The 12,231-nt window shown below is 41.7% G+C and overlaps 1 protein-coding gene across 4 annotated transcripts in view; it reads left to right on the forward strand.

The window, feature by feature from the left end:
* The window catches only part of slc39a11 (solute carrier family 39, member 11), an 87,491-nt gene that overhangs the window by 20,552 nt on the left and 54,708 nt on the right, over positions 1-12,231 (forward strand). The window lies entirely within an intron of this gene.

Genomic DNA, 12,231 nt, shown 5'->3' on the forward strand with positions numbered 1-12,231 from the left:
AAAAGCGTTGCAATATGACTGCCGAGTGGAGGGACTTGCCTAAAAGGACTTTGGAGCAGTCAAACTCAGCTAGCTAGACACAATTGTTCTTGTATAGCTGTCTATGCACACTTTTTCATTTCGCTTGATATTTTATTAAACTGTGAGTGTGTGAACAGAAAGTATTAAGACATTCTTACCTTTTTTTTCTTTTCCAGGGACCGAACTGAAGAGGGATCGATCCACCATTTTGGAGACAACCGGAGGCAACATTGATAACCCTGACTCAGTTGCGACAGCAGAACCAGCATCTCTACGGCTTAAGGACAACTTCAGCTTGATAGAAAACTTGCAACACTTAATTGACATATGAACTGATGTTGGATTGGCACCACTTAGCCTACTTGCTGATCAAATAATTTGGTGAATACAATAATAATTGAATTATAATTAAGCTGGTGTTGTAATGTAGAATTATTTTCTCATGCTATGATTTCATACAACATTTGGGTTCTATGGAATTATTTGTTTTCTTATTGGACAGGAGACAGCTATTCCCAAAAGTGGGAATATCCCAGGTCAATAGAATAATCTGGTGTTTTAAGGTTAATTAGTCGGCGGCAGAATTAATGTATTGAATCAACACAGCATTTGTGATCGCAGGGTTGTTACCTTCGCCACTCGGCCTCAGAACCTCGAGGTTACAGCCAAACAAAACACCTGTGATTATATCATTACCCAACACTCCTACTCACACAATTTCAAATTGCTTAACCTCTTTTCAGCCTTGGTAACTGAATACTAAAATTAAACTTAGGTTGATTGTCAGTTATCAGTCTTATCCTGTGGGTCATGTGCACTGCTGTTATTTTCTTATAACTTAATATAAAGCATAGTTTGGATTGGATTCTGATTAGCAGTCAGTGGTTTAGCTACTCTCCACCTCAGCCTCTCCAAGGTCTTTATGCTCTCTCCTGGTTGACCAATGCCTACCCTGCAACGTGGTTTGTTTGTACACATCACTTGAATTCATGAAACACATGAATTTTACTTCAAATGTTAATAGAAAGAATTGTCAGTGTGATTTATTAATGTGTTCCCTACATGCATTTAAAATAAACGATTCATCAATTCAGTATCTGAATATATTTGATTGCTATTTTTCAGTTTGTGGAAATTAGAAAATTGTAGTTCTGGATGGTAAACATTAATCTCAGTTTAGCATTATTTTTGTGGGGATGAGTCATCAGGTAGTAAATAAACAGTACAAACCAGTGGTCAATTTTTCTGGCTTGAAGATAGTTTGACTTAAAAAATAAATAAATAAATAATATCTCTTATTATTATTGCATTTGATATAACCTCAGCTAACAATTGGTGTTGGGAAACGGCAACATTGCTAAATGACCATAGGGCCACGTTATGGCCACGTTGCTCAAGTCACCAAATGGCAACGTTACCAAATGACCATAGCGCCACGTTGCGGCCACGTTATTTAGACCACTAAATGGCAACGTTGCCAAATGACCATAGGGCCACGTTATGGCCACGTTGCTCAAGTCACCAAATGGCAACGTTACCAAATGACCATAGCGCCACCTTGCGGCCACGTTATTTACACCACCAAATGGCAACGTTACCAAATGACCGTAGGGCCACGTTATGGCCACGTTGCTCAAGTCACCAAATGGCAACGTTACCAAATGACCAAAGCGCCACGTTGCGGCCACGTTATTTACACCACCAAATGGCAACGTTACCAAATTACCATAGGGCCACGTTATGGCCACGTTGCTCAAGTCACCAAATGGCAACGTTACCAAATGACCATAGGGCCACGTTATGGCCACGTTATTTACACCACCAAACGGCAACATTACCAAATGACCTTAGCGCCACGTTGTGGCAACGTTGCTCAAGTCACCAAATGGCCACTTCATAGTGGCAACGTTGTGGCCACGTTGCAGGAAGGTTGCCAGAATGTTAGTTGGCCGTGACCAACTGGCAACTTATAGGCAACGTGGCTGTTTAGTTGTGTGTTAGCTGGGTGATGTTTAATATATGTTAATGAATGGGCACAGTATTATTGTGTACAGTAATGGGCTATCAGTAGTATGTAAACAGTTCATGTGTTATGTGATTTACATAAACTAACAACAGAAATGTTAAAAGCTGGTATTGTGTTTCCTGAATTCTTACATTCAGGCATTCAAATGAAATGTAATTAAATAGCATATCAATCATGCAACAATGCAAAAACAATGAAACTAGTGTAGGCCTAATTATATTTTACATTAGTAAAGCAGTACTCTGATGTGCATGCTTTCACAAACTTTTGTAAACAATCTTAGCACTTTAAACATTGACTGTTTTGAAGTGCATGTAGGCAATATAGTATAAAAATAATAATTGTGATATCATTACAATTTGATAGGGGTTGGGAGGAGGGGGTGGGTTCATGTAGGTGGGCCCTATGACCCCAAAGTATGCCTTGACTGGCAGAAGTTTGAGAAATGCTGATGTATACAACAAAGCAGCAAGGAGGCGTCGTGTGATCATTTAAACAAGTTTTATGACAAGGTCGATGAGGGTGGGAAAAATCGTACATTTCTGTGCAAACTTTGCCCGCACTTCAGTCACATTGTCTTTTAAGAAAATGCAGTCCTTTTTTCGGTTCCAGCAGCCAACAACCTCAGAACTGACCCTTCAGGCCTCTCAGCAGGCGCTGGCCTTTAACCGCAGCCAGAAGAGAGTCAGCAGAAATTTGATTGCCTTTAAAAAATCTGACTTCTTAAAAAATCTTAAACTGGCTGCATTACGTGATTATTTCTGAGATTCTGATACGTTTTTAACCATGACCTATACACAGTTCTGGTTTGAAAATGTATCTCTTAAAATAATCACTTTATGCAGTCAGCTTAAGATGGCTTACTAGCAACTAACTAATTACCCTAGCAACAACCTAGAAACCACCCCTGTAATGTCAACCTAGCGACCACCATAGCAACCAGCATAGCAACCACGTTATTTATGCGTTTTAGCTTATTGGATGTTGCGTTAATGCAGATAACTTTTGATCCGTGTGCCCGATTTTCATAAATGAGGTACCGTTGGAATCCTTGGATGAGGCCGAGTTCCGTGCCCCTGATCAAACCCACTTTTGCAGTTCCTCGGAACCGCAATTCTAGTTTATTATTCCTTTTCACCCACTTTTTGGCCGAACTACTGCTCCTAGACCGTTTGAGCTATCGACGCGGTTCGAACTCCAAAAATTCAGGCCCGAACCGGTGTAACTTGCTTGTTGCTTTCGTGTCGCTGGCCCTTGTCGTTTTCGCGGTATTCCCCGTTTTTCGGCGTTTTTGGGCCCCATTGAAATGAATGGCGGAATGCTGGGGCTTTATGACATCACAGCACCTCATTACTTGCACCTGGTAGAGCTCTGCTGCTAGAGTTGATTACTTGCACCTGGCAGAGTTCTAAGCCATCTGGCAATGTCTAATGGGCTGGGCTGGGCTGTCTGTGTATATGAAGGTGTGTGCATGTAACTTTTGACCAGTATGTCCGATTTTTATGAATGAGGTACCGTTGGAATCCTTGAATGAAGCCCAGTTCAATGCCTTGCCAGCACTAAGTGTAAAGGTAATGTAAAAAAAGATGAGACAGCGCTTCGCGCTGTCTCATCTTTTTTTTAAAGCCAAACCATGTTGATACAGGTCATTAAAAAAAAATATATATATATATATATATATTTTCCAAATCCATTCAGCCCAGTTCAATGCCTTGCCAGCACTAAGTGTAAAGGTCATGTAAAAAAAGATGTCTCATCTTTTTTTTAAAGCCAAACCATGTTCATATAGGTCATTAAAAAAATAAATAAATAAATAAAGTATTTTCCCACTCCATTCAGCCAAGTCCTATGCCCAGCTAGCTACATTCAAAGTCAGTCATATGTACAGTTCATTAGATTATTACATTGACAATCACACTCTCATACAGATATTATGCACATCCACGCATCAATACTATTCACGTTCAGTTACTCATCATTGCCCGGCAAGAAGTCCACAATCAATTCAATTGTCTTGCCACGATCTGTGGAGTTTAGAGACAACGTTAAAATACTATAGGTTCTGTATGCTATTTAAAGCCGACCTAACGATGAGTCCCTTCATGACGGTGCGTTGCAATGCATTCTGGGTGCTGTGCTGTGATTCGACGGCTCGTCACCTGACCCACCAAACAACAACTCTCTGGGATGTGGCGTAAATAGACTTCTCCAGAATATATCCCGCCTCCTAACTTCCGTATCCATCCAACTTCCGGGCGTGGATTGTCTATGGGAAATAACATGGCGTTTTGAAAGATCGTACCTGTCAAACTCTGTAGGTGACAAAGTAGAAAAAGCTGCTGGGCAGATTGACCTACACACTTCTGCCATCTAGTTTCCACTGGATTTTTTTTATTTTCGGTGCCGTTTAAGTAGTATAGTCTAAAGTATACTACTTAAACGGCACCGACAATCAAAAAATCCAGTGGAAACTATATGGCAGAAGTGTGTAGGCTAATCTGCCCACCAGCTTTTTCAATTTCGCTACCTACAGATGTTTTACCGGTATGATATTTCGAAACGCCATGTTATTTCTCATAGACAATCCACGCCGGGAAGTTGGATGGATACGGAAGTTACGGAGGCGGGACTTATTCTGGAGAGGTCAATAGGGGAGTTCGACTTGCGGCAGATCTGTGCAGATCCATAGACAGTAAAAGAAATGGACGAACAGACTCCGTCGTTTTCAATGGGAGGGCACTGAGTCAAATAGAACGATTTTTCAGTTGGTCCCCCCAGTACTGCGCAGACTCACACTTAACTTCGTGACGTTAGCCATCGAACTGAATCTTGTAACTCATATGATAGATACACAGAAATTCTTCTCACACTTCCTTCGCCTTCAAAGTCATCAAAGTTAAACATTTATTTATGTATTATCATCCTCACCAAGTCGAGTTAATGTTGAAGCTACCACACATGATCATCTTCAAAAACAGTCATGCTAAAACAAAACAAAGTTATAGCCTTGAAGCTAATCTTCTTTCCACTTTTCCGACCTACGGTCAATCCATCGAAAACCTCTGAAATGATTAGTGCCCTTTTTAAAAAAAAAAAATAGGTTTACTTTTTTATTATTATTAGGTTCCCTCTGTGTAATGCTTTACCTTAACATACGGTCGTGTATGCTAGGTTTTGCTTATGAGTTACCGTCAGACAGTAAGGTGGACTTAGCTTCTTATCCAAACAATACGGTTATCTCCCTACGGCGCGAAAGAGAGATTACGTCAAAGCTAGCTTCCCTCCAACCGAACAAGCTAACCGTTCTTCTTACGGGTAACCAACGTTACGGACGAGGTAGTGGAGTCTGTTTTGCCTTTGTAGTGTTTATGTGGATTACACAGAAGCTACAATATCGGCACAGGATATATGTTATATGAAGTTATGGTATTTCAAAAAAATCCTACAATGAATGGACTTCTATGGGAGTTAGCAGAGAGGTGGTCCCTCCAGCCTACGTCGATTCTTCTACTTCCGGGAATTCGCCTGCCCCCTTGTGCAGATCTGACTTGATGTGATGCATGCTGGGTTGAACACAATGCATACTGGGATGGACGCAATGCATACTGGTTAGAAATTCTGTCCGACTTCTGTCAGCCGGGGAGGGACTTACCACCGTGACACCATGTCACATGGCCTTAAAATATCGCGGGAGTCTTAGCCTGCAGACAGATCTTGCAGTTGCCCCAGTAGGGGTTAAGTCATTTAGAGACCTCAGACCAGCCTCAGACGAGTCCAGAAAGTGACGTCAATTCCGGAAATAAGTACATAATTTATTTTACTCTTTATGGAGAATACAGCGGGAAAACACGTGTTTTCTTTTACAGTTCATGGAAAAAATAGTCACATTAGGTAGAAGCTTTTTATTATTATTCGTAATTCACATTTATTTATTAAATAATCGATCGCGACTGACTGTCCACTTGATCTGCAAGAGTCAGCTGGGAGGAGCTTGTGACTCATGCATAGGAACTCACGGCATGATATTGCACGAAATTTTGATTTATGGCTATGGTTTAAATGTCCTTATTCATTAACATGAACATGATGACTGATGAAATAAATGACTATGATTATAGGCATTTAACAAGTTATCATTATATCACATCAATCAAGTGTTTTCTGTAGGCTAGGCTACTGTGTGACATGCTTTACACTGCAGCATAAAAAACAACAATAGGCTATCAACATGTTTGCAGTATCACTGTTGCAGAAATCACATACAAGAAAGCATCCTCTTGATTGTTTGTATATTTTTGTACATTCCAACATAAGGAAGCAGCATGAGGAAACTTGTCGTTTTTCTGCCTTATTTTCTAACTATTTTATGAGTCTGCAGTATCACCGAGTACAGCTGTTACAAGAGGGTCTGGCGTCCCTTTGTTATGATGCACTTCCTGCGACGGTCACTCGTCTCTAAATGACTTAACTCCCTCTCAGTTGCCTTCCACGAGCTGCACGAGCTGAAACACGCCCTCATGACGTCAGTTCAAAGACGTGATAGGGCCATTTGGGAGGAATGTCCTCATGACGATTATGACTGCTGCTTCCTTATGTTGGAATATGCGAAAATAAACAGAAATCGAAGGGATACCTTCTTATACGTGATTTCTGCAACAATGGTAGGCTAGCCTACTGAAAACGTTTGGATATTCTGTTATTTTCTGCTGTTGGCTAAATAGATAGACACACATATAGGGGAAACACTTGATATTGAATGTATGTGCTACAATGCAGGCCTGTTAACTGTATGACAACAGTGGTTTATTTAAACTACATCATAAGAATTTATTTCGTCAGTCATCATGCTCATTTTAATGAGTAAGAATGAAAGTTCTGCTGTGTTTATTGCAAACAACATTCCGCGATATCTCCCGCGATGTCTCCCGCGAGTCACGTCAGGCAGACTGTAGCCTTTCTGTCCGGGATGAGCTGCCCTCTGTTGTAGCTCCTCCCGGCTAGGCTCTGAAGATCACGTTTACGTAGTAAGGGTTCATTCAGAGCACCTCGGAATGACAAGGACCGCCCCCATGGCTAGTTTGTTTTTCCGACAGCAAGTGTTCATGTGCTTTGCCAACGGAATGTGTGACAAACACGGATGCCACAACAAAGGTTAAAACATACACTCACTAATCCTAAACAAACAACTGTATTTGCTTAAACTATAGTGTAAGATGCTCGTGAAAGAAAGATATGCAGCTTTCAAGTGATAAAAAGGGCAAATTCCCAAGTTCACATTAAAACTGTTGGACATGAAAGGCCACATGGACTACAAACGAACTACAACGTGACGACAAAAGTGATGACGAGCCCCTAACTGGGCAACTCTGTTAGCAAAATCTAGCCCCAGTTTCCGACCTCTGACTCACACATTAAGTGACGTGAATGACGCGGAATGATGATGTTTTCACTCGGAGAAAGGTTTTTACGAAGCCCATGAACGCTAGGTAAGCCAGACCAAGTCAGACTCAGCCGAAGTCAAACAAGCCTAATATCGCGTAAAAACCTTGTTGCCGGAACAACAGGGAAGAAGCAACAGGATAGCAGCACGAAAGATACACAGGATACACACGGAATTTTGATGGACGTCCTTATCAGTCTATGGTCTAACTTATAAACGTGTCGGGTCAACGTCAACGATATGTAAGTTAGGCTAACGTAAACGTTAGCTATTTGCTGTTGTCATATGCTTTACGTGATGGCCATTCATCACACTGAATCAGAATTACCTTAGCTCTCAGTAAGTTACAGTTTATTATAGTCATGTGATTTACATAAAGTAGTAAACAACAGTAATGTTAAACGTGTGAACAAGTTAAATTCTACCCCACAAGCCACAATAGGAACGTTCAAGTAAGCGTTAGCACATATACAAACCTTTTAATGTTAGCTAACATGCTAAGCATTGAAAATGAATGCGTTAGCAATAGCCACTGCTTTTTTTGAGCTGACAAGCCCTGGAAATGCGTTAACGTAATCAGCCAAATTGACTCACTTCTTAAGACCCTTGGTATGGTGTTACAAGGATGTGGAGTCGACATGTAAATTGTTAGTATGGTTTTAATGTGTAAACAGACCAACCGTGATTTTGCAATGAAGTCATTTTAGGTACTACTTTCACGAAGTCTGTAGTTCTGTCAAAGTTTATCTTATCGTTGAACAGACTACATGGTTATCTTCCTTAGACTTCGTAGATGTAGTTACTACAATTTGGAAGTGAAATTCAAAGTGTAAATATGGTTTTAATGTGTAAACAGACCAACCGCGATTTTGCAATGAAGTGAATGGAGACATTTTAGGTAGCCTACTACTTTCACGAAGTCTGTAGTTCTGTCAAAATGTATCTTATCGTTGAACAGACTACATGGTTATCTTCCTTAGACTTCGTAGATGTAGTTACTACAATTTGGAAGCGAAATTCGAAGTGCAAATATGGTTTAAATGTGTAAACAAGACGCCTGATGTTTAATATATGTTAATGAATGGGCACAGTATTATTGTGTACAGTAATGGGCTATCAGTAGTATGTAAACAGTTCATGTGTTATGTGATTTACATAAACTAGTAAACAACAGAAATGTTAAAAGCTGGTATTGTGTTTCCTGAATTCTTACATTCAGGCATTCAAATGAAATGTAATTAAATAGCATATATATACTCTATCAGTGTATGATGCTTGCATGAGGGAAACATCCCAAAACAACGGCACCCATATAATTGCTGTTGTTTTGAGAAGTATTTCTCATGCAAGCATCATGCAACAATGCAAAAACAAAGAAACTAGTGTAGGTACTACTTTCACGAAGTCTGTAGTTCTGTCAAAATGTATCTTTAATGTGTAAATAGACCAACCGCAATTTTGCAATGAAGTGAATGGAGACTTTTTTGGTAGCCTACTACTTTCACGAAGTCTGTAGTTCTGTCAAAATTTATCTTATCGTTGAACAGACTACATGGTTATCTTCCTTAGACTTTGTAGATGTAGTTACTACTACAATTTGGAAGCAAAATTCGAAGTGCAAATATGGTTTAAATGTGTAAACAAGATGCCTGATGTTTAATGTTAATGAATGGGCACAGTATTATTGTGTACAGTAATGGGCTATCAGTAGTATGAACAGTTCATGTGTTATGTGATTTACATAAACTAGTAAACAACAGAAATGTTAAAAGCTGGTATTGTGTTTCCTGAATTCTTACATTCAGGCATTCAAATGAAATGTAATTAAATAGCATATCAATCATGCAACAATGCAAAAACAATGAAACTAGTGTAGGCCTAATTATATTTTACATTAGTAAAGCAGTACTCTGATGTGCATGCTTTCACAAACTTTTGTGAACAATCTTAGCACTTTAAACATTGACTGTTTTGAAGTGCATGTATAGCAATATAGTATTAAAAAATAATAATAATTGTGATGATATTACAATTTGATGGGGGGTGGGAGGAGGGGGTGGGTTCATGTAGGTGGGCCCTATGACCCCAAAGTATGCCTTGACTGGGCCTCAGGTCAAAGAAGTTTGAGAAAGGCTGATGTAGACGACAAAGCAGCAAGGAGGCGTTGTGTGATCATTTAAACAATTTTTATGACAAGGTCGATGAGGGTGGGAAAAATCGTACATTTCTGTGCAAACTTTGCCCGCACTTCAGTCACATTGTCTTTTAAGAAAATGCAGTCCATTTTTCGGTTTCAGCAGTCAACAACCTCAGAACTGACCCTTCAGGCCTCTCAGGAGGCGCTGGCCTTCTAACCTAGCGACCACCTGAGCAACCAGCATGATTGCCCTAGCAACCAGCATAGCAACCACGTTATTTATGCGTTTTAGCTTATTGGATGTTGCGTTAATGCAGATAACTTTTGATCCATGTGCCCGATTTTCATAAATGAGATACCGTTGGAATCCTTGGATGAGGCCGAGTTCCGTGCCCCAGATCAAACCCACTCTTGCAGTTCCTCGGAACCGCAATTCTAGTTTTGATATGTTGCTGAGTGGATCATAAACGGCCCCAGCAATGAAGAAATGTGATTGATAATGACTGACTGACTATTATTTTGTTACATGCTTCAAATGTAAAGCACTTTGAGCTGCATTCTGTGTATGAAAGGTGCTATACAAATAAAGCTTATTATTATTATATTATAGTGGGTATAAGCAGCCTTGTTCCTGCATGTAATGACATGATGCCGGCTAGACATTTTGTTTGCAATTAAATGTGACATGAGCCTGGTAGCCACCTAGCTATCTGCGTGGGATGTGTTTTAATCAACATCTCTTGTGCTTCATGTAGCTATCTGAGCAGATCTTGTGCTTCATGTAGCTATCTGCGTGGGATGTGTTTTAATCGGCATCTCACTATCCAGTTCCATTCCATTACACAAAGGCCAAGACCACTCTTCATATTCTTTATCCAGTATCTCTCTATTGTCCAAATCACAGTGAGTGCAGCCGACTGTATGGCCTGGCTCTCACAGAGTATAACGGGTCAGTAGGCTAACTCCGCCGTCTCCTCCCCTCGTCTCCTACAGTCTCGTCTCCTCCCCTCCTCTCCTCGTCTCCTCCCCTCCTCTCCTCGTCTCCTCTCCTCGTCTCCTCCCCTCGTCTCCTCCAGCCTCGTCTCGTCTCCTCCCCTCGTCTTTGTTGCCTTCCTGATTTCATTTTAAAAGTTTGTTATATTCCACCATTTGGGAAATTATACTCATTTTCCACCTCCCCTTGAGTAAAACAATTGATTTTTATCTTTCTCCAGTTCATCCAGCCGTTCTCTGAGTCTGGCGATACCACTTTTAGCTCCAGCCTAGCATAGATCATTGAATCGGATTAGACCATTACCATCTTGCCAGCCTAGCATAGATCATTGAATCGGATTAGACCATTAGCATCTCGCCAGCCTAGCATAGATCATTGAATCGGATTAGACCAGGGCTCTTCAATTGGCGGCCCTGGTCCGGCCCGTGAGGTCATTTGTACTGGCCCTTTAAAAAAAATGTAATCTCTATGCAAGCGCATGAGCTGTTCTCCACTCTTGCATGACTGGACTGCCCCCACCCACTTATGACTGGACTGGCCTGCCCCCACCCACTGCCCCCACCCACTTATGACTGGCCTGCCCCCACCCACTGCCCCCACCCACTTATGACTGGACTGGCCTGCCCCCACTTATTACTGGCCTGCCCCCACCCACTTATGACTGGCCTGCCCCCACCCACCCACTTATGACTGGCCTGCCCCCACTTATGACTGGCCTGCCCCCACCCACCCACTTATGACTGGCCTGCCCCCACTTATGACTGGCCTGCCCCCACCCACTTATGACTGGCCTGCCCCCACCCATGACTGGCCTGCCCCCACTTATGACTGGCCTGCACCCACCCACTTATGACTGGCCTGCCCCCACTTATGACTGGCCTGCACCCACCCACTTATGACTGGCCTGCCCCCACTTATGACTGGCCTGCACCCACTTATGACTGGCCTGCCCCCACCCACTTATGACTGGCCTGCCCCCACCCACTTATGACTGGCCTGCACCCACTTATGACTGGCCTGCCCCCACTTATGACTGGCCTGCCCCCACCCACTTATGACTGGCCTGCCCCCACTTATGACTGGCCTGCCCCCACTTATGACTGGTCTGCACCCACTTATAACTGGCCTGCCCCCACTGCTAAAGAACATCTAGAGGTCACGGTCATCTCATTTAAATTGTGGGAACGTCAAATGTAACAAGTAGGCCTATAAGTCAGAAGAGCTACACTGATTACACATTTAATTCACCTGAACAGTGTTTGAATCCTGTTTGTAGGATACTCACTGGAAATCTTGAACCTAGCAGTTACTGCGCAAAGCACAGATTCCATTACTGTTATCTGTTATCACAGATTTCATTCCATATTGCCACCAACAACCGGCTAATGTTGTTGTTATGCAGGTACAAAAACAACATTTGAACACCCATATTGCTGCTGTTGTTCTTCATTGTATCTACAGCTGTTAATGTGATTACTCATATTTCAAGCCGCATTTCTCCGGCCCCTCAGTTGTGATGCTTTTCATGTACTGGCCCCCATTACAAACTAATTGAATAGCCCTGGATTAGACCATTAGCATCTCGCCTGCTAGCATCACGTTTAAAAGTGACT

This window comes from Alosa pseudoharengus, unplaced genomic scaffold, assembly GCF_046254945.1.
Source record: "Alosa pseudoharengus isolate Yale_2024_CS ecotype anadromous, Long Island Sound unplaced genomic scaffold, YU_APseudo_1.1 YU_APseudo_1.1_scf_4, whole genome shotgun sequence".
NCBI classification, from domain to species: Eukaryota; Metazoa; Chordata; class Actinopteri; order Clupeiformes; family Clupeidae; genus Alosa; species Alosa pseudoharengus.